General features: G+C 39.9%; 1 non-coding gene across 1 annotated transcript; it reads right to left on the minus strand.

Moving 5' to 3' along the window:
- Nucleotides 1-2,813: 2,813 nt before the first annotated feature.
- Nucleotides 2,814-2,921, minus strand: LOC112787485 (small nucleolar RNA R71). Its single transcript, XR_003194897.1, has one exon. It is a non-coding gene; the product is annotated as a small nucleolar RNA R71 (small nucleolar RNA).
- Between the last annotated feature and the right edge of the window lie 22,658 nt (nucleotides 2,922-25,579).

Raw genomic sequence — 25,579 nt, forward strand, 5'->3', positions numbered from 1 at the left:
TGGAAAGGAGTAAGACTGATTGGATGAAGATAGCAGGAAAGCAGAGGTTCAGAGGAACGAAAGCATCTCCATTCGCTTATCTGAAATTCCTACCAATGAATTACATAAGTATTTCTATCCCTATTTTATTATATTAAATTCGAAAACACCATTATCACTTTATATCTGCCTGACTGAGATTTACAAGGTGACCATAGCTTGCTTCATACCGACAATCTCCGTGGGATTCGACCCTTACTCACGTAAGGTATTACTTGGACGACCCAATGCACTTGCTGGTTAGTTGTATCGAAGTTGTGACAAATTATGAATGTGTAATCACGATTACGCGTACCAAGTGGCTCACGTACCAGGAATAGTTTGAGCCTGGACATCACAATTTCGTGCACCAAGTTTTTGGCGCCGTTGCCGGGGATTGTTTGAGTTTGGACAACTAACGGTTCATCTTGTTGCTCAGATTAGGTAATTTTCTTTTTATTTTATTTTCAAAAATTTTTGAAAAATATTTCTAAAATTTTCTCATCTGTTTTCGAAAAAAATAAAAATTTTTTCAAAAAATAAAAATTTTTTCAAAAAAAAAAAATTTTTTTTTTTATTCAGAATTTTTAAGAATGAATTCCAGTGTTTCATGAAGCATGTGAAGCATGGCTGGCTGTAAAGCCATGTCTAATTCTTTTGGATAGAGCATGTTAGGCTTGTCATGTCTGAATTACACTCATATTTTGATTAAAGCTTGGCTGGCTATTAAGCCATGCCTGACCCTTTGATTGGAGCTTTAAGACTAACATGGCAAGATTCTTGGAATTCATATTAAAAATTTTGGAATCTTTATTTTCTTTTTCAAAAGAATTTTTCGAAAAATATAAAATAAAAATCCAAAAAAATTAGAAAATCATAAAAATAAAAAATATTTTTGTGTTTCTTGTTTGAGTCTTGAGTCATATCATAAGTTTGGTGTCACTTGCATATGCATCTTGCATTTTTCGAAAATTCTCATGCATTCATGGTGTTCTTCATGATCTTCAAGTTGTTCTTGGTAAGTCTTCTTGTTTGATCTTGATGATTTTTTGTTTTGTGTCTTTTCATGTTTTTCATATGCATTCTTGAATTCTTAGTGTCTAAGCATTAAAGAATTCTAAGTTTGGTGTCTTGCATGTTTTCTTTGCATTAAAAATTTTTCAAAATTATGTTCTTGATGTTCATCTTGACATTCAAAGTGTTCTTGGTGTTCATCTTGACACTCATATCATTCATGCATGCATTCATTGTTTTGATCTAAAAATTTCATGCATTGCATCATTTTTAGTGTTTTTCTCTCTCATCATAAAAATTCAAAAATCAAAAAAATATCCTTCCATTTTTCTCTCATCAAATTCGAAAATTTGAGTTGACCTTTTCAAAAATTTTTAAAATCAAGTTGTTTCTTATGAGTCAAATCAAATTTTCAATTTGAAAATCTTATCTTTTTCAAAATCTTTTTCAAAAATCAAATCTTTTTCAAAATTCTTAGTTATTTTCGAAAATTCCAAAAATATTTTTCAAAAATCTTTTTCTTATTTTTATACCAAATTTTCGAAAATAACATAATCAATTAATGTTTTGATTCAAAAATTTGAAGTTTGTTACTTGCTTGTTAAGAAAGATTCAAACTTTGAGTTCTAGAATCATATCTTGTGATTTCTTGTGAATCAAGTCATTAATTGAGATTTTAAAAATCAAATCTTTTTCAAAATTAGTTTCTAAAATATCTTCTTATCTTATCTTTTTCAAAAATATCTTTTCAAAATATCTTTTCTAACTTCCTAACTTCTTATCTTTTCAAAAATTTGTTTCAACTAACTAACTAACTTTTTGTTTGTTTCTTAACTTTTTCAAAACTACCTAACTAACTCTCTCTCTCTAATTTTCGAAAATATCTTCCCTCTTTTTCAAAAATTTCTTTTTAATTAACTAATTATTCTTATTTTTATTTTTAATTTAAAAAAAAAATTTTTTTCGAAAAAAAAATCACTAACATTTTTCAAAAAACCATTTTCAAAAATCACTAACTCCTTTTCAAAAAATATTTTCGAAAATCCCCCCTCTCCCATCTTATTCTATTTATTCATTCATATCCTAACATCTCATCTCACATCTCTAGCCTCCTCACAGTTGTGTTTCTTCCATTATATTACATTCTTTGTCTCCCCCTCTTCTTCTACTCACACAGGGATCCCTATACTGTGGAATAAAGGATCTCTATTATTATTATTATTTTTCTGTGCCTTCTTCTTTGTCATATGAGCAGGAGCAAGGATAAGAATATTCTTGTGGAAGCAGATCCAGAACCTGAAAGGACTCTGAAGAGAAAATTAAGAGAAGCTAAAATACAACAATCCAGAGATAACCTTTCAGAAATTTTCGAACAGGAAAAGGAGATGGCAGCCGAAAATAATAATAATGTAAGGAAGATGCTTGGTGACTTTACTGCACCTAATTCCAATTTACATGGAAGAAGCATCTCCATTCCTGCCATTGGAGCAAACAATTTTGAGCTGAAACCTCAATTAGTTTCTCTGATGCAGCAGAACTGCAAGTTACATGGACTTCCATCTGAAGATCCTTTTCAGTTCTTAACTGAATTCTTGCAGATATGTGATACTGTTAAGACTAATGGAGTAGATCCTGAAGTCTACAGGCTCATGCTTTTCCCTTTTGCTGTAAGAGACAGAGCTAGATTATGGTTGGATTCTCAACCCAAAGACAGCCTGAACTCTTGGGATAAGCTGGTCACGGCTTTCTTAGCCAAGTACTTTCCTCCCCAAAAGCTGAGCAAGCTTAGAGCTGATGTTCAAACCTTCAGACAGAAAGAAGGTGAATTCCTCTATGAAGCTTGGGAAAGATACAAACAGTTGACCAAAAAGTGTCCTTCTGACATGCTTTCAGAATGGACCATCCTGGATATATTCTATGATGGTTTATCTGAGCTATCAAAGATGTCACTGGACACTTCTGCAGGTGGATCCATTCACCTAAAGAAAATGCCTGCAGAAGCTCAAGAACTCATTGACATGGTTGCTAATAACCAGTTCATGTACACTTCTGAAAGGAATCCTGTGAATAATGGGACACCTATGAAGAAGGGAGTTCTTGAAGTTGATACTCTGAATGCCATATTGGCTCAGAATAAAATATTGACTCAGCAAGTCAATATGATCTCTCAGAGTCTGCATGGAATGCAAGCTGCATCCAACAGTACTCAAGAGGCATCTTCTGAAGAAGAAGCTTATGATCCTGAGAACCCTGCAATAGCAGAGGTAAATTACTTAGGTGAACCTTATGGAAACACCTATAACTCAACATGGAGAAATCATCCAAATTTCTCATGGAAGGATCAAAAGCCCCAACAAGGCTTTAATAATGATGGAAGAAACAGGTTTAGCAATAGCAAGCCTTTTCCATCATCAACTCAGCAACAGACAGAAAACTCTGAACAAAATACTTCTAATTTAGCAAATCTAGTCTCTGATCTATCTAAGGCCACTGTAAGTTTCATGAATAAAACAAGGTCTTCCATTAGAAATCTGGAAGCACAAGTGGGCCAGCTGAGTAAAAGGATCACTGAAATCCCTCCTAGTACTCTCCCAAGCAATACAGAAGAGAATCCAAAAGGAGAGTGCAAGGCCATTGACATAAGCACCATCGCCGAACCTGTGAGGAGAGGAGAGGACGTGAATCCCAAGGAGGAAGACCTCCTGGGACGTCCAGTAGTCAATAAGGAGCTTCCCTCTGAGGAACCAAAGGACTCTGAGGCTCATCTAGAGACCATAGAGATTCCATTGAACCTCCTTATACCCTTCATGAGCTCTGATGAGTATTCCTCTTCTGGAGAGAATGATGATGTTACTGAAGAGCAAACTGCCAAGTTTCTTGGTGCAATCATGAAGCTGAATGCCAAATTATTTGGCATTGATACTTGGGAAGTTGAACCTCCCTTGTTCATCAATGAACTAAGTGATCTGGATCAACTGACATTGCCTCAGAAGAGACAGGATCCTGGAAAGTTCATAATACCCTGTACCATAGGCACCATGATCTTTAAGGCTTTGTGTGACCTTAGTTCAGGAATAAACCTCATGCCCCTCTCTGTAATAGAGAAACTGGGAATCTATGGGGTGCAAGCTACTAAAATCTCATTAGAGATGGCAGACAGCTCTAGAAAACAGGCTTATGAACAAGTAGAGGACGTATTAGTAAAGGTTGAAGGCCTTTACATCCCTGCTGATTTCATAGTTCTGGATACTGGAAAGGAAAAGGATGAATCCATCATCCTAGGAAGACCTTTCCTGGCCACAGCAAGAGCTGTGATTGATGTTGACAGAGGTGAAATAGTCCTTCAATATATTGAGGACTCCCTTGTGTTTAAAACTCAAGGATCTCCTTCTGCAACCATGGAGAGGAAGCAGAAAAAGCTTCTCTCAAGGCAGAGTCAACCAAAGCCCCCACAGTCAAACTCTAAGTTTGGTGTTGGGAGGCCACAACCAAACTCTAAGTTTGGTGTTGAACTCCCATATCCAAACTCTAAGTTTGGTGTTGGAGAGTCTCAACAAAGCTCTGCACATCTGTGAGGCTCATTGAGAGCCCACTGTCAAGCTATTGACATTAAAGAAGCGCTTGTTGGGAGGCAACCCAATTTTTTATTTATCTAACTATGTTTTTCTTAGTTATATGTCTTTATAGGTTCATGATCATGTGGAGTCACAAAATAAATAAAAAATTTGAAAATGGAATCAAAAACAGCAGAAGAAAAATCACACCCTGGAGGAGCATCTGTCTGGCGTTCAGCGCCAGAACAGAGCATGGTTCTGGCGCTGAACGCCCAAAATAGGCATCTTATGGGCGCTGAACGCCAGAACAGATATGGTTCTGGCGTTCAACGCCAGAAATGGCAGACAAATGGGCGTTGAACGCCCAAAATGGCCACCAACCTGGCGCTGAACGCCCAGAGTTGTGTGCAAAGGCATTTTACATGCCTAATGGGTGCAGGGATATAAATCCTTGACACCTCAGGATCTGTGGACACCACAGGATCATCTCAGGATCTGTGGACCTCACAGGATCCCCACTTTACCTCCTCATAATCCTAGTTTTTATTTCCACATCTTCTTCTTCATCTATTCCTTCTTCTTTTGCTCGAGGGCAAGCAACATTCTAAGTTTGGTGTGGTAAAAAGCATAGCTTTTTTTGTTTTTCTCCATAATCATTGATAGCACCTAAGGCCAGAGAGGCCTCTAGAAAGAGGAAAGGGAAGACAAAAGCTTCCATCAAGGGTCTATAGCTCAGTGGTAGAACATTTGACTGCAAATCAAGAGATCCCTGAGATACCTCAGGGGATACATTTTCTTCCACACAATTATTGGAAGCAACTAAGGGTGGAACATCAAGAGCACTCCATCATCCTTCATGAAATCAGAGAAGATCTAAAAGCAATGAAGGAGGAGCAGCAAAGACAAGGAAGAGACATAGAAGAGCTCAAGGACATGACTAAGGTGGACTCATTCCTTGTTCTTACTTTCTCTATTTTTCATTTTCTATGTTATGTGCTTATCTATGTTTGTGTCTTCATTACATGATCATTAGTAGTTAGTAACTTTGTCTTAAAGTTTTGAATGTCCTATGAATCCATCACCTCTCTTAAATGAAAAATGTTTTAATTCAAAAGAACAAGAAGTACATGAGTTTCGAATTTATCCTTGAACTTAGTTTAATTATATTGATGTGGTGACAATGCTTCTTGTTTTCTGAATGTATGCTTGAACAGTGCATATGTCTTTTGAAGTTGTTGTTTAAGAATGTTAAATATGTTGGCTCTTGAAAGAATGATGACTAGGAGACATGTTATTTGATAATCTAAAAAATCATAAAAATGATTCTTGAAGCAAAAAAAAGCAGCAAAGAACAAAGCTTGCAGAAAAAAAAAATAGAAAAAAAAATAGGCAAAAAAAAAAATAGAAAGAAAAAGAAAAAGCAAGTAGAAAAAGCCAAAAGCTCTTAAAACCAAGAGGCAAGAGCAAAAAGCCAATAACCCTTAAAACCAAAAGGCAAGGGTAAATAAAAAGGATCCCAAGGCTTTGAGCATCAGTGGATAGGAGGGCCTAAAGGAATAAAATCCTGGCCTAAGCGGCTAAACCAAGCTGTCCCTAACCATGTGCTTGTGGCGTGAAGGTGTCAAGTGAAAACTCGAGACTGAGCGGTTAAAGTCAAGGTCCAAAGCAAAAGAAGAGTGTGCTTAAGAACCCTGGACACCTCTAATTAGGGACTTTAGCAAAGCTGAGTCACAATCTGAAAAGGTTCACCCAATTATGTGTCTGTGGCATTTACGTATCCGGTGGTAATACTGGAAAACAAAGTGCTTAGGGCCACGGCCAAGACTCATAAAACAGCTGTGTTCAAGAATCATCATACTGAACTAGGAGAATCAATAACACTATCTGAACTCTGAGTTCCTATAGATGCCAATAATTCTGAACCTCAATGGATAAAGTGAGATGCCAAAACTATTCAAGAGGCAAAAAGCTACAAGTCCCGCTCATCTGATTGGAGCTATGTTTCATTGATAGTTTGGAATTTATAGTATATTCTATTCTTTTTATCCTATTTTGATTTTCAGTTGCTTGGGGACAAGCAACAATTTAAGTTTGGTGTTGTGATGAGCAGATAATTTATACGCTTTTTGGCATTGTTTTTAGTATATTTTTAGTAGAATCTAGTTACTTTTAGGGATGTTTTTAATAGATTTTATGTTAAATTCACATTTCTGGACTTTACTATGAGTTTGTGTGTTTTCCTGTGATTTCAGGTATTTTCTCGCTGAAATTGAGGGACTTGAGCAAAAATCAGATTCAGAGGTTGAAGAAGGACTGCTGATGCTATTGGATTCTGACCTCCCTACACGCAAAGTGGATTTTCTGGAGCTACAGAACTCGAAATGGCGCGCTTCCAATTGCCTTGGAAAGTAGACATCCAGGGCTTTCCAGAAATATATAATAGTTCATACTTTGGCCAAGAATAGACGACGTAAACTGGCGTTCAACGCCAGATCTCTGCCCAAATCTGGCGTCCAGCGCCAGAAAAGGATCCAAAACCAGAGTTGAACGCCCAAACTGGCACAAATACTGGCGTTCAACTCCTCAAATGGCCTCTGCACATGCAACACTTAAAGCCCAGCCCAAGCACACACCAAGTGGGCCCCGGAAGTGGATTTATGCATCAATTACTTACTTCTGTAAACCCTAGTGACTAGTTTATTATAAATAGGACCTCTTACTATTGTATTTGACATCTTTGGATTACCTTATGATCCTTTGATCACGTTTTGGGGGCTGGCCATCTCGGCCATGCCTGGACCTTTCACTTATGTATTTTCAATGGTAGAGTTTCTACACTCCATAGATTAAGGTGTGGAGCTCTGCTGTTCCTCAAAGATTAATGCAAAGTACTACTGTTTTCTATTCAATTCATCTTGTTTCGCTTCTAAGATATCCATTCGCACCCAAGAACGTGATGAAGGTGATGATTATGTGTGACGCTCATCATCATCTCCCCTATGAACACGTGCCTGACAAACACTTCCGTTCTAGATGAAATAAGCTAGAATGAATATCTCTTAGATCTCTTAACCGGAATCTTCGTGGCGTAAGCTAGAATGATGGCGACATTCAAGAGAATCCGGAAAGTCTAAACCTTGTCTGTGGTATTCCGAGTAGGATTCAATGATTGAATGACTGTGACGAGCTTCAAACTCGCAAATGCTGGGCGTTAGTGACAGACGCAAAAGGAGGGTGAATCCTATTCCAGCATGATCGGGAACCGACAGATGAATAGCCGTGCCGTGACAGGGTGCGTGAGCATATTATTCACTGAGAGGAGGGGATGTAGCCACTGACAACGGTGATGCCCTTGCATAAAGCCAGCCATGGAAAGGAGTAAGACTGATTGGATGAAGATAGCAGGAAAGCAGAGGTTCAGAGGAACGAAAGCATCTCCATTCGCTTATCTGAAATTCCTACCAATGAATTACATAAGTATTTCTATCCCTATTTTATTATATTAAATTCGAAAACACCATTATCACTTTATATCTGCCTGACTGAGATTTACAAGGTAACCATAGCTTGCTTCATACCGACAATCTCCGTGGGATTCGACCCTTACTCACGTAAGGTATTACTTGGACGACCCAGTGCACTTGCTGGTTAGTTGTATCGAAGTTGTGACAAATTATGAATGTGTAATCACGATTACGCATACCAAGTTGCTCACGTACCAGGAATAGTTTGAGCCTGGACATCACAATTTCGTGCACCAGTTAGTAAAAAGTGGGTTAAAGTAAGTGGCATAATAAAAATATTCCAAGTAACAAGTATTCACAGTTAGAAGCTATAAGTAACTCATATCCAAATAAGGAAAACAGGTTGATGATGATTCAAATAGATATAGAAATAGCAAAAATTGGAATCAAACATCAAAAATGCAAATTATGAACCAAGAAATCAAAAAGAATAAGAAAGCTTGCCCTGGCATTCATGAATTGTTTTGGTTAAATCTAAGGAAAGCACAGTTGAAAATGCCAAAATCAAGACATAAATGGAAACATTTTACAGAGATTTGGGCAGTATTCCGGCTAAAATTGGATTATCCCAGAAAATAAATAGCAACAGAATAGTTCATATGAATCAAAAATAAAGCTGCAATTACATATAGGGAATAAGAATCATGAAAAATCAGAGTAAAGAGCAGCATGAAACAAGAAATTACAGCATATGAACAAAACTAACATCACAGCAACAGCAGAATTGCGAAAATAATGAAATAAGAAACACGAACAGTGCAATTAAATAGGCCTAAATCCACTAACCACATCCTAGGCTACCTAACAACCTAAAATCCATTACAACATGCATATCTAACTAGCCTAATGACGAACATAAACAGAAAAATATGAATTAACTACAAAGGATAGAAGGGTGGCGTTCGTCGGAACCTGGTAGGCGTAAGAAAGAGAGTGGGGTAGAGAGGTGGCTGGGGATGACGGCGGTGGCGTCCGGCACGGCAGAAGAGGGTGGCGCGGCGGCGGTGGCTGCTGTTCGGAGGACGGGAGGGAAAGGTAGGGGTAATGGGGGTAGGGGGTAATAGGGGAAGGGAGGGGGTGCGTGGGTGGCGCTGGGCGGTGACAGCGGCGCGGTGGTGGTGGTGGCGCGGCGTGGGCAGTGACGGTTTGGGGGGAAGGAGAAGAAAGAAGAAGAGAGAAGGGGAAAGGAGGAAGGGGGTGGGTGGCGGCAGGGTCTGGGTGGTCGGCGGCATCTGGCAGTGGCGTGGTGGTGGCTGGGTGGTGGTGGTGTGATTGGAGAAGAAGAGAGGGAGGAGAGGGGTTTGGGGGGGCGCGACTGATAGAGTTCGCGTGACTGGGGGGTTATAAATTTGAATCCACGCGATCGCGTGGGGCACGCGGTCGCGTGGTTGAGCTGAAATGGTGGTTGACGCGATCGCGTCAGTGGCGTGATCGCATGGAATAGCTAAAAGAGTGAATGACGCGATCGCATGAGGTCGGCAATCGCGTCGATGGAAATTGTGCTAAACGCACGATTCCAGCATCGTTTCAGCGCAACTCTCTATCTCCTTTTGGGGTGTTGTGCAATCCATGCGACGCGATCGCGTCGCTCACGCTGTCGCGTGGGATTGAGGTTGTGCAAGTGACGCGATCGCGTGAGTGACGCGATCGCGTGGGTCATTTGTGCAAAACGTACAATGGCCGCACGATTCCAGCCTAACTTTCTAGATGTTGGATCTTTACGCCGATCTCCAGGTCACGCGGCCGCGTGAAGGACGCGGTCGCGTGGGAGGTGTTTTTCGCAAGTTGACGCGATCGCATGAATGATGCGGTCGCGTCGCGCACCCTTTTTTTTATGCAGGTATGCAATTATGCAGTATGCAGAATGCAATGATTAATATGAATGAGATGCAAAACTTCAGGTTCAATAAAATAAAACTTGAAAACAAATAAAACTAAATAAAAATTGAAGAAGGGACGATCATACCATGGTGGGTTGTCTCCCACCTAGCACTTTTAATTAAAGTCCTTAAGTTGGACATTGGATGAGCTTCCTGTTATGGCGGCTTATGCTTAAATTCATCCAGAAATCTCCACCAATGCTTGGAATGCCAATAGCCTCCGGGGTCCCAAACTAGGCATGTGAAGCTTCTGAGCAGCTTCAAACAGATTGTCAGGCTCCCGGGGTGACGAATGTCAGCATAGATTCCAGGATCCCAAACTTTGCTTTTAAATCCGCCTTCGTCTTGATATATACTCTTCCATCTGGGCGGTTTAGAAATTAGATTCTCACCAGGATAACCAAACATTTTCCGAGATCCATCCGATTGATCATGGTACCAATCCGTGCACTTCGAGTTGAAGCGTGGAACCTTATTGAACCTCGTGCACCAGCTCTGAGTACGAGCCATTTCCCTTTTACTCTTAAAGCCGCAGAGAGCTCTAAGCTGGTCATCTGTTTCAAGCAAACCATATTCAAGTGGAAAAATACAGTTAAAGGTTAAGGATTGTACCCACTTAAAACTTGTATTGGGTGGTAATGGCCTTGGGAGAGGTGGTTCCAGTGGTTCTGTGTGTTCTACTCCCTTGTGCTCTTCTGTGAAATTCTCCACTTCCTTGCAAGATTCTACAAATGTATCCATGTCCTGATCAAAGCCATCTATGTCTTCCTCATCACTTAAGTCATAGACTGGAGGTTGAGAGAAATCTACCTCCGTATCATCTTCGTATTCACTTGGGGAAGAGTCTTTGATCTCAGAGAATTCACTTGCGGCAAAGATAATTGACTTACTGCTTGCTCCAGTTGATGAAGGGTTGTTTGAAGTCAATTTACTGTTTCCTTGAGGCAAACCTCTGATTCTCGGGGTGATAGATTTGGATATGGCACAGGAGGAAGTGGTGGTGTTTGGGAGTGATTGGATTGGAACTGGGGTAAATGAGGATCATACGGTGGTGAATGGTGAAAAGGAGCTTGTGAGTGTGGTGGTTCAAAGTTGTGTTGAGAGGATGGTCTATAAGCACAGGGTGGGGCTTGTTGGTAATTATAAGGTTGTCCACCATGTCTATTTGCTTGGTATGCATTGTAGAATGGTCTTTGTCCATGATATCTTGGAGGGTGTTGTTGCCTAAAGGGTTGATCAGATCCTTTTGGCTCCATCCATCTTTCGTTGTTCTGACCTTGATGCATGTTCCTATTATAACTTCCATTCCTTTCAATAACATTAGAACCAAACTCAAAGCGGAAGGGGTGAGAATTCATAGTAGCTAAAAAGAAATAAAGAGGGGAAAAATAAAGACAAATAAACAAGTAAAATAAAAATATTTACAATAACCAATAATAAGGCAGACGATTGCAGTTTCCCGGCAACGGCGCCATTTTGACGTTAGGATTTTTGCGAGTAAATAATTTTATAAAAACAGTCGCGTTGTAGATATAGTCTCTAAACCAACAGAAATCCCTTTGTACAAACGTTTTGGTTGTCACAAGTAACAAACCCCTTTTAAAATTTATAACCGAGTATTTAAACCTCGGGTCATCTTCTCAAGGAACTACAGGGAAGTATGTTCTTATTATTGGTTATGGAGATTGTAAATTGGGGTTTTGAGAATGAGGAGTGAATAGTTTAATTAGCAATTAAAGTAAATGAAGAACAAGCAATTTAAATGGCGAGTAAAATAAATCAATGACTGTAAACAGACTTTTGGCAAGGTATGAGAAATTAGAGGTCCTATCCTAGTTATCCTTATCAATGATGATGAGAATTAAATCTTAATTCCACTTTGTTAACCTTTACTAAGATAAAGGAAGGTCAAGGGATTAATTGGTTTGATCTTCGAATCCTATTTATTTCCTAAGAAAAGATTGGGATTATTGAAGTTCAATTTAATTAGCAAAGATAACAATTATCAATCATGTTTGAGTTTGATAACTCCTGAGTTACTAATTTCTTAACGAAGACCAAAAGTAGAAAAATAAATCTACTGGAATAAAAATATCTTCAGATGGAAATAACAATAATGTAAATAAAAGAAAGCAATATTAAACTGAAATACCTCAAATAACATTAATTCAAAAGAATAATTTGTAACATGGAAGAATTCATAAATTAAATTGCAAAAGTAAATAAAAGGGAATATTGAACCTTAAAGAGATAATCCTGAAAGCGAATAAAATCCTAATTCTAAATCCTATTCCTAAAGAGAGAAGAGAGAGGAGAGAACCTCTCTCTAAACTAAATCTAAATCATGAAAACTAACTAAAGTGGAGACTCTCTCTGAATGGATGCATTCCCCCACTTCATAACCTCTAGTCTATGCCTTCTGGACTTGGATTTGGGCCAAAAAGGGTTTCAGAATTCGCTGGGAGCATTTTCTGCAATTTCTGGTGCGTGGCCTCTGTCACACGTCCGCGTGGGTCATGCGGTCGCGTCATTCGGAGTTTTCTTTGTCACGCGGTCGCGTCAGTCATGCGACCGCGTCATATGTATTTCGCTCGAGGCGCGCGGTCGCATCAGTTATGCGGCCGCGTCAATGCCTTTTCGCGCTAGCATGTAGCCATGTCGCCCATGCGATCGCGTGGCTGCCAGTTTCTTCAAAAACTCTGTTTTGTGCTTTCCTTCCATTTTTGTATGTTTCCTTTCCATCCTTTAAGTCATTCCTGCCTTAGAAGATCTGAAACTACTCAACACACTAATCACGGCATCGAATGGAAATAAAGGTAATTAAAATAATTAATTTTAAAGCATAGGAAACATGTCTTTCGCATACATCACATAATAAGGAAAAGTAAAACCATGCAATTAATATGAATAAGTGGGTGAAGGATTGAATAAATCACTCAAACTAAGCATAAAATATATCATAATATATGGGTTTATCAGTAATCCACACACAATCACATTCCTCCATCCTTCTTCTTCACTAATAAAACTGGCACTCCCCACGGTGATACACTCGGTCGAATGAATCTCTTGTTCAGAAGCTCTTCCAACTGAGTCTTTAATTCTGCCAGCTCTATCGGAACCATTCTATACGTCACAATTGACACTGGTCCGGCTCCCAGCACCAATTCAATCGCAAATTCAATTTCCCTTTGAGGTGGGAACTCCGGAATATCTTCCGGAAATACCTCCGCAAAATCTCTAACCACCGGAATCTAATCTAAGTTCTGAGCATCACCCAACATGTTAGTAGCTAACAAGATATAACCCTGACACTCTTCCCCACTACGTACAGTGCACCATCACAGAGTTCAGGTAATACCCCTCAGCTATCACTGCTCCATTTTCTCCTTTCGGCGTAAACCGAATTGACCGCTCAAAGCAATCCAACAAAAATCGGTTCTTTGATAACCAATCAAACTCCAAAATCATCTCCAACCCAACCATTGGTAAACAAATCAAATCATGCACGAAGTCTCTACCCTCAAGCTTGAATCCTACTTGTCTACACCCTGACCTAGTCATAACCATTTGATGCGGAGTATGTAACTACAATTCAAATGCTAATTCTGACACTTTCAACCCTAGTTCCTCAACTTTGTCAAATGAATTAAACGAATGCGAAGCTCCAGTATCATATAATGCAATTAAGGTTTTATCACCAATTATAAATATACCTCTCATCAACAGATCCGCCTTAGAAGCATCTTCAGTGTTCATAGCAAACACTCGTTCCTTGGTGCTGACTCTGATCCGCATTCGGGTTCTTCCCGCGAGTGCAATCCCTTGTAATGTGACCAGACAAGCCACAGTTGAAGCAACCACCTAAACCAATCTTGAAAGATTCATATGGATGAAAACGTCCACAATGCATAAAAGTCAAATCCGGAGAATTCTTACTCTGATTTCCTCTTCCTTTGGCGTACTAAAAATGATTCTGAGTGTTCTTTCTGAAGCCTCCTTGCCCTTGAGGCGCATATCCTCCTCTCTTGAAACTCTGACACCTCAGATGAAAATACTTGCTATGTCCCTTTCTAGTGTTCCCTCCATGGGTGTCCTTGGACGCTGCTACTGTCTTGGCATACTCCTCCACCACCCTTGCCTTATTTACCAAATCGGAGAAGGTATGAATCTCCATAGGAGCCACAGCAGTCATTATCTTGTCCTTCAAGCCCCTTTGGTATTTAATACATTTCAACTTTCATAGGTTTCCGGGGCACCTTGACACACCCTAGAAAACCTATAAAGTTCCTCAAACTTGCTTGTGTAGTCTGCCACAGACAAAGAACCTTGCTTCAGCTACATCAGTTCCATCTCCTTCGCTTCCCTTGCAGACTCAGGAAAGTACTTCTTGTAGAAGGACGTCTGGAAAACATCCCAAGGAACATCGGCATTCTGAAGCTGGAGCAAGCGGCACTCTGCCTGCCACCAGTGCTGGGCTTCTCCCGCAAGCTGATAAGCGGCAAATTCTACATATTGATTATTCGGAACGTGCTGTGCTTGTAAAGCACGCTCCATTTGCTGAAACTAGTTGTCCGCTTTTGTGGGGTTGGTTGACCCTTGAGAAAAGTCTCCAAGGTCATCGGAGTAACTCCCGTGTTATCGTCGTTTCCCTCAGCATTGTCATTTGCATTTCCTTCACCATTTCATTTTCGTTTCCGTTTCCATTCCCAGCCGGTTGGCCTAACCTCTGCACAGTTTGCAGAGTCGCAGTAGCATTCACTTCCATGGTGTTCGCCAGATTCGCTATCGCTGCCATGAATTTGGCATGGTTATCGGCCGACTATTCATTCCTACTTTCTTGTGAACGTGCTCGACCTCGTCCGCGAGTGGCCATTAGGGTTCCTGCCTACACCAAATAATCGATATCAAGGTGATCGATCTTAATATCAAAAGGCTAGCGCTTCAATTATCCCAAAAAGTCACTCACAAACAAGCATGCTATGCAATATCAAGTAGATAACCTAATAGCATCAAAGAAAAACACACACAAAGTATGTAATGAAGTACAATCGGTCCATCCCTCAGGCTCACGAGGACGAACCACTTTGATACCTTTAAATGTAACAGCCTAATTAGCCTAAGCTTTACCTCGCGCCGTAAAGCAAAGGTTAATCAAAGGTTACAATAATTCTAAGCTCAAACATATAATATATAGAAAGAATTAATATTATCTAGAAGCCTGATGAAAGATATAGCTCAAAAACAGGATTTAAAAAAAGTGTAAAACGTACTATCGAAGCTGTTAACTTAAAGCACAAGAAACATATATAATATAATAAAAGATAATGGTATAACATCATGAGAATCTAGCCACAGCTCGTGGAGTTTAAGCCGGCTAGCTATATACAGATATACAGAACCAGACAGTAAAATCAGCTTATACAAGTTTTTCTCTTTCAAATACAAGCCTCTAGGCCAAAAACAAAATAGAAAAGTGAGAGATATATATATAAACAAAACAAATCAAAAAGACTCCAAGAGTAACCCTCTGCTGCTGTCACCATCTAAAGCAACTTACCAAGGTGGGTTGCGACCTCCATCTGAAAAACACAACAAAAATATGGTATGAGAACCGGAGGTTCTTAGTATGGTAACAGTGCCCAGTGATGTAGGATATAAGACTCCGGGACGCCAAAGATAATCCTAGACTTTATATCCATCACAAGATTTATCTTAAAGCATACTAAAACAGTGAAGCATAGCTTAAACCATAATACAATAAAAGGGTAATATATCTTAGTGGATTCTCTAACTAACAACTCTCCACTGTCCCACAGCCTTCACCAACCTATCCTCTATGCGATCCCATCGCCACCGCCTTCTGAACTTCCTCAATCCCAGTAGAAATTACAATTAATAGCAATGCAAGTAAAACACAAGTAGAAGCATATAAGGCAAGTAATTCAAGTAAGCAAATAAGCATATTATATAGTTAGGCAAACAATTACAAATAGGCAAAGCAAGCAAACAGATAGAAGATGCACATGATGAATGCCTGTCCTACTGGCTGTGATATGACATTGTTGGTTCAACTGCCAACCCGACACATCTCCATGGAGATGTCGCCCTTCGGAATCATCATTGGGAACCCCCGAGATATGGTGCTCGGATCACCGTCCAAGATTTTGTGCTTGCACACTCTATTAATCCGAAGAGATGTGAGCCGAATACTCTTGCCCTAGACCTCACATCTCAATGTAAGCAGGATTAACCACCATCCTTACGTCGCCATCGCTACCTCGACATGCGAAATTAACCACTGTCCCTGTCGGGCGCATAGCGTCTCATAATCTCAATATAAAATAGTAGTTCAGTGGTTTTTGAGGAAACATTTTCAGTACATCAGTGATTCATCATTGCACATTCGAGTCCTCGACTTATCTCAACCACTATCAATCAACATTTTCATTTTGAGTCATTGACTCATCTCAACTATTGTTAATTCAAATTTCAGTTCCGAACTCAACAGTTCATCCGTTCTCATTTCAAATACCAATCTACCTTCACATGCCATCAAACACATCCTCAGTACACCCGAAACCTAAGCCTTCGTTTTCTAATTTTTCATAATAATATCAACTAAATCCCTTAGGTTCTTTCCCATGTTCTCATACTCAAAATTAAGCCCAAGAGTCTTAAAATGGTGTCACAGAAGCTTACAATCTTGTTGGGAAGGTGAAATAGTTGAAAGCAAAATTTAAATTTGAGGAACAGGGCGTGTGCGTACGCACAGGGGTGTGCGTGCACACACCCAGGAGAAGTTCTAAAACGTGTGTGATGACAAGTCATCCTAGCCTATTTTAACTAGTCTTTTTCTTTTGTTTTCACTAGAATTATGCACTTTCTTGAGCTACAAGCAAGCTAATTGAGTAGATTTTCATGTTTCCCTTGATTGAACCAACCATATATGAATTCATGCCATTTCATGAGGTTTTATGCTATATTTGTTGCATATTATGAAAGAATGAATATCTCATGATTTTGAGCATAGCTTTGATGAGTTTGGTTGATTAATGATAGGTGAAGAAAGCTTGGAGAAAGGTTGAAGCAAGAAGGAATGGCTAGGAGTGAAGAGAGGACAATGGAATAAGTGAAATTGAACCAGGAAGCAAAAAGCTGGACCTAAAGTTAGCATCAAACTTTTGCACAAACTTTTGGTTGAAAAGTTAGCCCCAACGTTAGCCCCCTAACTTGGAGGCTAACGTTGGAACTTGAAAATTCTCCCCTGGGCTCCAAAAGTTTGTGCCAACGTTAGCCCCCTAACTTTGAGGCTAACGTTGGCACATGAATTTCTCCCCTGGGCACCAAAAGTTTGCGCCAACGTTAGCCCCCTAACTTTGAGGCTAACGTTGGCACATGAATTCCTCCCTGGCCATCCAACGTTTGCGCCAACGTTAGCCCCCTAACTTGGAGGCTAACGTTGGCACATGAAAATTCAATGGGGAAGGAGCAAAAGTTTGCGCCAACGTTAGCCCCCTAACTTGGATCCCTCTGCTTTACTCACTGCATAATTGAATTTAATTTTCTGTTAATTGCTCTTCATCTCTTTTCGTTGCAATTTACATTTTCTTTGCAATTGTTCTTGTTGGATCTGGGAAGGCATTGAGATCTAGACTTGGTTTTCTAGTCTCTGGGCCCTGAGATCTCAATTTTACATTCTCTGTTTCTTGCTTTCCATGTTCATTTACTTTTCTGCTATAAGATCCGATCCAATCCCAATTCCCTTTTACTCTTCTGTTTGATGCAATTTAACTTTTCCTTGTTTAATTTCTGCAAATCCACGTCCCAAATCCCTTTTACATTTCAAGCAATTTACATTCCTTGCACTTTAAGATTCCGCAATTTACATTTCTTGCACTCTAAGTTTCTGTCATTTAATTTCTTGTTCTTTATGTTTCAGCAATTTATTTCTTGTTCTCTTTACTTCAATGCAATTTAATTCTGCAAGTCACAAAACCATCAACCAAATCTTGATTCGCTTGACTAAATCAACCACTAAGCTAAAATTGCTCAATCCTTCAATCCCTGTGGGATCGACCTCACTCGCGTGAGTTTTTATTACTTGATACGACCCGGTACACTTGCCGGTTAGATTTGTGTGTTTTTGGGAGAAATTTATTTTCCTTCAAAATATCTCATCAAGTTTTTGGCGCCGTTGCCGGGGATTGATTAGATTGACAATGATTAAGTGAGGTGGTGATCTAGATCAAGCACTTTTTCTTTATTTTTCTCTAATTTTGACTAACCCACTAACTGTTTGAATTTTTGCTTAAGCTAACTGGAACTTCATTCTAGCAATAGATTGAAGTGCCACTGATTCTGTGCGTTTCTTATGTTCTGCTTGTATGTCAGGTACAAGAAGAACCATACCCAATTTTCATGAACAAGACGAAAGAACTCTCAAGAGGTTAAGAAGAGCCAAAAGAGGGAAAAATATTGTCGGAGAAGAGGAATCAGACGAAGAATTCCAAGAGATGGAGGAACATTTAACCAATCCACCAGGTGGAGAAGACAACAACAATGGCAACCCACCCCAGAGGAGAGTTTTGGCTTCTTACACCTTTGCAAATCCTAGACATTGTGGGAGCAGCATCTTGGCTCCAAATGTCAATGCTAACAATTTTGAACTCAAACCACAACTCATCACTTTGGTTCAGAACAATTGTTCTTTTGGTGGAGGACCACTTGAGGACCCACACCAACATTTGTCCACTTTCTTGAGGATATGCAACACTGTCAAAACTAATGGAGTGCCCCCTGACAGTTACAAACTGATGCTATTCCCATTTTCTCTCAGGGACAAGGCCACTCAATGGTTGGAATCGTTTTCAAGGGACAGCATTAACAACTGGGATGATTTGGTAACTAAGTTTCTTGCCAAATTTTATCCACCTCAGAGGATTATAAGGTTAAAGGATGAGGTACAAACATTTACACAAATGGAGGCCGAACCCATCTATGAGGCATGGGAGAGGTACAAGGCTCTTATAAGGAAATGTCCCCCTGCCATGTTTAATGAGTGGGAGAAGCTTCAAAACTTCTATGAAGGCTTAACACTGAAATCCCAGGAAGCTTTGGATCATTCAGCTGGAGGTTCCTTGCAACTCATGAAAACTGCAGAAGAGGCTCAAGAACTCATTGATATGGTGTCCAACAACCAATATTTCTTTGCTCATCAAAGAGGCCGCCAACCATCACAAAGGAGAGGAGTAATGGAGCTAGAAGGAGTGGATTCAATCCTGGCTCAAAACAAATTAATGCAGCAGCAAATTCAACAACAATTTGAGCAAATGACCAAGAGGATTGATAGCCTCCAAGTTGCAGCAGTTAACACCAACCAACCATCAACCACATGGGGACAGAGTGAAGAAACTCAAGAAGAACAACAACAAGAGCAAGTACAGTATATGCACAACCAAGGACCAAATGAAGTGTATCGTGATACATACAATCCATCCTGGAAGAACCACCCAAACCTCAGATGGGGAGATAACCATACCCAAAACTAACAACCATGGCAGAGGAATTCAAACCAACACAACCCAAGAAGCAACCAAAATCACAACCAGCAGCAGACTAACCAAAACCCCTACAGAAAACCTCAAAACAACTACCCCAACCTCAACCAATACCAATCTAATAACCAACCCACCAACCAAAATGCCTACCATCCACCACCCACATCTCATAACCCACCTCAAGTATCACCTGAAGCCCAAAGAATCACTCACTTGGAGGCCATGATAGACAAAATATTGAAACACCAGGAAATGGTAACCAAGAACCAGGAAGCCTCCCTGAAGAGCCTAGAGAGGCAGATGGGGCAACTCTCCAAGCAAGTATCTATTGAGAGACCTTCAAACTCACTGCCCAGTGACACAATTCCAAATCCCAAGGAGGAATGCAAGGCAATACAATTAAGGAGTGGGAGAACATTGATAAGCAACAATGACACTACAAAGAAGCAAGCAGAGAACATCAAAGAACCAACGGAGGATGAGAAGCAAACAAAGGCAGATGAGGCTAAGAAGCAAGTTGTGATGCCAAACAAAGGCACTGAGAAACTCAAAGAGAAGGACAACCAGCCACATAGCTCAAAGGAAGTAGCTCAAGGGCAGCAGCAAATAGGAAAAAGCATCACACCTCCACTGCCATATCCCCAGAGGTTTAACAAAGAGGTTAAAGACCAGCATTTTCACAAATTCCTTGAGATTTTTAAGAAGCTGGAAATCAATATTCCCTTGGCTGAAGCACTTGAGCAAATGCCTCTATATTCCAAATTTCTGAAGGATCTTATCAACAAGAAAAGAAGCTGGGATGAGAAAGAAACCATAATGATTACTGAGGAATGCAGGGCCTTGATTCAAAAGGGGCTTCCTCCCAAGCTTGAGGACCCAGGGAGCTTCCTGTTGCCTTGCACCATTGGGGAATTGACCATCACTAAAGCAATGTGCGATCTCGGAGCAAGTATTAACTTAATACCATCCTCCTTGGTGAAAAAGCTGCATATAGAGGATGTCAAACCAGTACAAATGTCTCTGGAGCTGGTAGACAAGTCAATGGTATACCCCAGGGGTGTAATTGAAAATCTTTTGGTCAAGGTGGATAGTTTTATATACCCTGCTGATTTTGTGGTTCTAGAATCAAACGATGATGATGGTGACTCTGTTATACTGGGAAGGCCATTCTTGGCCACTGCTAGAGCTATCATAGACGTAGAGGAAGGGGAATTAACTCTAAGGATGCATGACCAGAGTGTCACTCTGAAGGTATTACCAGAGGCACAATTTAGCAAGGAGAAGAAAGACTATATGAAAAATGACCAGGAAAGTCACAGCAACATCCCAATGCTAAGGATTGTGGAGACTGATGAAGAAGCCCAAGAGGATATTAGAGTACTGGCCACTGAGAAGAGAGGTCCCCAAGGAAAGCCTACAGCCAGAAAAGAAAGATCAACAAAAGGAAAGATGAAGCGCAGAAACAAAGCAAAAAGGGGTTGGAAGAACAGAAAGATTCCAACAGAGGGGCTTTCCAAAGGTGACAAAGTGCAACTGATATATCAACAGCTGGGGGAAAATCAACAAACCGAGGATTATTACACGGTCAGCAACATACTATCATTAGAACATGCTGAAATTGAACACCAGAGAACAAAGAAGAGGATCACGGTTAGGGGAGACAAATTGAGGCCCTACAAGCACCAACCACCATAAAAGAAAGCCTCAATGTCAAGCTAGTGACAATAAAAGAGCGCTCCATGGGAGGCAACCCATGCTTTAAGATTCATGTCATTTTAAATTCAATAAGTTATGATCATTTGAGCATGAATTCTTTTCTCTTTTCATGAACATGTCCATTGACAGCATGCACTATTTTGAAACATATGCTAAATTTGGTGTACCTTCAAGCACACTTAACCAATATTACAAAGGATTTTGTTTCACATGCTTAAAATGTTTTGATAGAGCATATGGCCGAACACTAAGTTTGGTGTCCACATAGCTTCATGAAAATTTGAAACTCATGCATCAATAATCATACATTTGTTATTTTCCAAAATCTTATAAATAGAAAAATTCTTATTCGGTAATGAAGGCATTAATTGTGATGTACCCTTTGACAAGAAACAAGTTTGGTGTTCATCAAACCTTGATGCACCGATTCAAGGATACAATTAATCCTTCATGAAAAAAAAAGAGAAAAAGAAAGTGTAATGGAAACAATTCTTATGAACATTTAACGTTTGAACTTCACTAACTGGAGGAAGAGACTCATTTTCTTTATACATTACCAAATATTAAGTTTGGTGTCCTCTAAAGAGAGTGTCACGGTTCAAATAAGATAAGAATTGATGGTTCACATAGTATTACTAAAAAGAACACTCTTGCTACGGTTGGATAAGACTAATGTATGTTGTCTTGTTGTGATGACTAGGAGGTCAAAGAATCTTCAATGAAAAAGACAAGACAAAGGAAAGTAAAGCATAAGGACAAAATCCCATCACATGCTTCAAGAAAGAAATATGCCACTCCTTGAGAATGATCACGGCAAAGGCAAGGGAAGGAGCAAACTTTGTCTTCATTCATCCTTACATGCATGCCTTTGATCTCCATAAGTCTAAATGCATCCCAACCCTTCATTGCTCATTTAAAAGCATACCACCTTCAAGCCATGCACATGACCGAATCACTCCTCAACATAACAAGCTTTGTGCAACCTTTCTCTTACTTTAAACTCCAACCACTTAAACTTCTCTTCATAATTTCTTGTCATAGCAAGTCCGGTCCTAATTTCTTTTTCCTCCAAACACACATCAAACTCTCCAACATTCTTCACATTCCTTCTCAACCAACCAAGTGATCATGGCATCCTCCTCAAGAACCAAACGAAGAAAAGGAAAAGATCCCATAGTGGAGGAAGACACACATGAATATGACCAACGAAGATTCAAGTCTTGGTTTCATCAAATGCAAATTCAATGGATGAACGAGAAAAGAATCTATCCTGAAATTCCATTCTTGTTGCCGGATGATGGATGTCAAGAAATGAAGAACAAAATCCGGAAGAGGAGGTGGGAGGAACTTGCATCACCAGCCACCCGAATCAATGCCAATATCATAAGAGAGTTCTATGCAAATGTCCCAAGGCTTGACATGCGTGAGCCCCCAACGTACAAGAGCTATGTGCGGGGGGTGGAAGTAGACTTTAGCCCGGATGCAATCAAGAAAGTCTTGAAACTAAAGACAGTCCGCTTTGATGAACCGGGATACCAACAAAGATTGAATGAGGATCAGGATTATGAGGAGATTGCGAGAGACATTTGTTTTGAGAACTCAGAGTGGGAAGGAGATAACAAGAATAGATACAAGTTCCTGAAGAGATGTAACCTCACTCCGGAAGCAAAAGGATGGTATGAGTTGATGAAAAGATCAATTCTGGGGATAGTGAACACCTCAGAAGTTAACAGGGAGAGAGCCGTGATGCTGCATTGCATCATTGTGGGAGGAGAGATAAGAGTTCATGAAATCCTTGCAAGAGACATTCAAAACCTAGCTGAAAAGAATTCGGCCGGATCTTGGTTGTACTATCCGAGCACCATTTGGAGGTTATGTGCAAAGGCTAAGGTTCCAATGGAGGAGGAGAATCCAATGTGGTTAAGCCAAGGCATGCCCATAACCATTGAACGAATGATGATGCCCCTTGAAGCACATCAAGGCCGAAGACCACATGGAGGAAGGGAAAGAGAAGAACCAATGGAAGAAGATGAGCCACACATAGAAGAAGAGCCACAAGAGGAGGAGGAACAGCCACACTTTTTCCCACATGGCAATATGGATATGACTCAAATGCAAGAAGCAATAGGGAGATTGTCTCAACAGTACACGAGAATCCAAGAAAGGCAAGAGGAATACCATTCTTTGTACATGAAAAACCAACAAGCACAAGAAGAAAGGGAGCTAAGAATAATGAACAAACAAAATGAATTCGAGTCAAGATTTCTTGTGATGCAAGAAGAACATGCCTTTCAATCTCATGAATCTTTTGGGAAGTTGGAACAAATGCAAGCTGAAAATTTGAAGGCTCTTAAAGAGTTCACAACACTCCAAGATGCAAGGTATGAAGTACAAGCCGATTACAACATCAATAGCCAAATCAAACTGAACTATATTGGAGAACATTTGCACAACATGGATCTGGCATTCCCAACTTTTGATGAATTCTTCAAAATGAGAAGTGAGGTAGAAGTGAGCAGGGCTATGAGACTCGAAGATAGAGTGGATGAGGCTATGAATAAGGCTGGCTTTTGGCAAGATCAACAGGCACCAAACAAGGATGGCGGGAACACTAGCAGCCAAGTGTATGAAAGGAGAAAGAAAAGGCATGACAAATGAAAGGTGGACTTGCTCCTTGTTCATCACTACAAAGAAAAAGCATGCATTCTATCTGTTCTAAGTTGTCTTTGCATTTCTAAGTAGTTCTTCTTAAGCCTTTGCATTATGTTTGTTTCTTTTAAATAAGTAGGCTAGTTTATGTGTGTGCTTGTGTGTTTATTTTCACTTGACAAGAAGCATGTGTTGTCCCCTGCATCTTTAAATTCAATAAAAGAACAGTTTGAATGTGAAGCAAGATAGTCTCTGTTAGTTAGAAGTGGAATAAAAGTAAATGGTGGTATGTGTGTGATTGTATAATAGCTCACTTTTAGTAAATAAAGAGCTAGGATATCTCCTTATAAGTAAAGAGTGGCCTACTGTCTAGGAATCTCAATTCAATTAAATTCCTTGGTTAGAAAGAAAAACAAAAAGAAGGAAAGAAGAAAAAGATAGCCAAAAAGTGGCAGAACAAAAGAAAAACAAAAAGAAACAAAGCTGGACACCAATAGCTTGAACTTTGAAATATATGCCTGTGATGTCTTTGTACTAGGATCTGCTTGGATTAGTAAGCTCTTAGGAGTGCCTCAACACTCGGTGACTTGGGTTAACTAATCCGGGATCATCAGTTGAAAGTCCACTATCAAGAGCAACCTAACTACAAGGCATTTAGTAACCCAAAGAGGTGCTGGGCATCAATGTTTTAAGAAGGAATGTGAGCCAAGTGTCTATGGTGAATAATGTGTCAAGTATAAAGAAAAGAAAATGAACTTGCTACACATGACACTCAAATAAAGCTTATGAACAAAGTAATAGCCAAGGATAAAGGAATAATGAGAAGTCATAGCAGTATGTCACTTGAAGCTTGAAGGAGACTTTCTAGGCCTAGGAGTCAATAAGAAGTGAGTATTTGCATATCCACACAAAACCCCATGAACTATCAATAATACTCTGCTAGCATGAACATCCTCTTCCATTTCATTCTTTCTTCTCAATAAATCTTTTCTTGCTTGGGGACAAGCAAGCTTTAAGTTTGGTGTTGTGATGACAAGTCATCCTAGCCTATTTTAACTAGTCTTTTTCTTTTGTTTTCACTAGAATTATGCACTTTCTTGAGCTACAAGCAAGCTAATTGAGTAGATTTTCATGTTTCCCTTGATTGAACCAACCATATATGAATTCATGCCATTTCATGAGGTTTTATGCTATATTTGTTGCATATTATGAAAGAATGAATATCTCATGATTTTGAGCATAGCTTTGATGAGTTTGGTTGATTAATGATAGGTGAAGAAAGCTTGGAGAAAGGTTGAAGCAAGAAGGAATGGCTAGGAGTGAAGAGAGGACAATGGAATAAGTGAAATTGAACCAGGAAGCAAAAAGCTGGACCTAAAGTTAGCATCAAACTTTTGCACAAACTTTTGGTTGAAAAGTTAGCCCCAACGTTAGCCCCCTAACTTGGAGGCTAACGTTGGAACTTGAAAATTCTCCCCTGGGCTCCAAAAGTTTGTGCCAACGTTAGCCCCCTAACTTTGAGGCTAACGTTGGCACATGAATTTCTCCCCTGGGCACCAAAAGTTTGCGCCAACGTTAGCCCCCTAACTTTGAGGCTAACGTTGGCACATGAATTCCTCCCTGGCCATCCAACGTTTGCGCCAACGTTAGCCCCCTAACTTGGA

The sequence above is a fragment of the Arachis hypogaea genome, chromosome 20, assembly GCF_003086295.3.
Source record: "Arachis hypogaea cultivar Tifrunner chromosome 20, arahy.Tifrunner.gnm2.J5K5, whole genome shotgun sequence".
NCBI classification, from domain to species: Eukaryota; Viridiplantae; Streptophyta; class Magnoliopsida; order Fabales; family Fabaceae; genus Arachis; species Arachis hypogaea.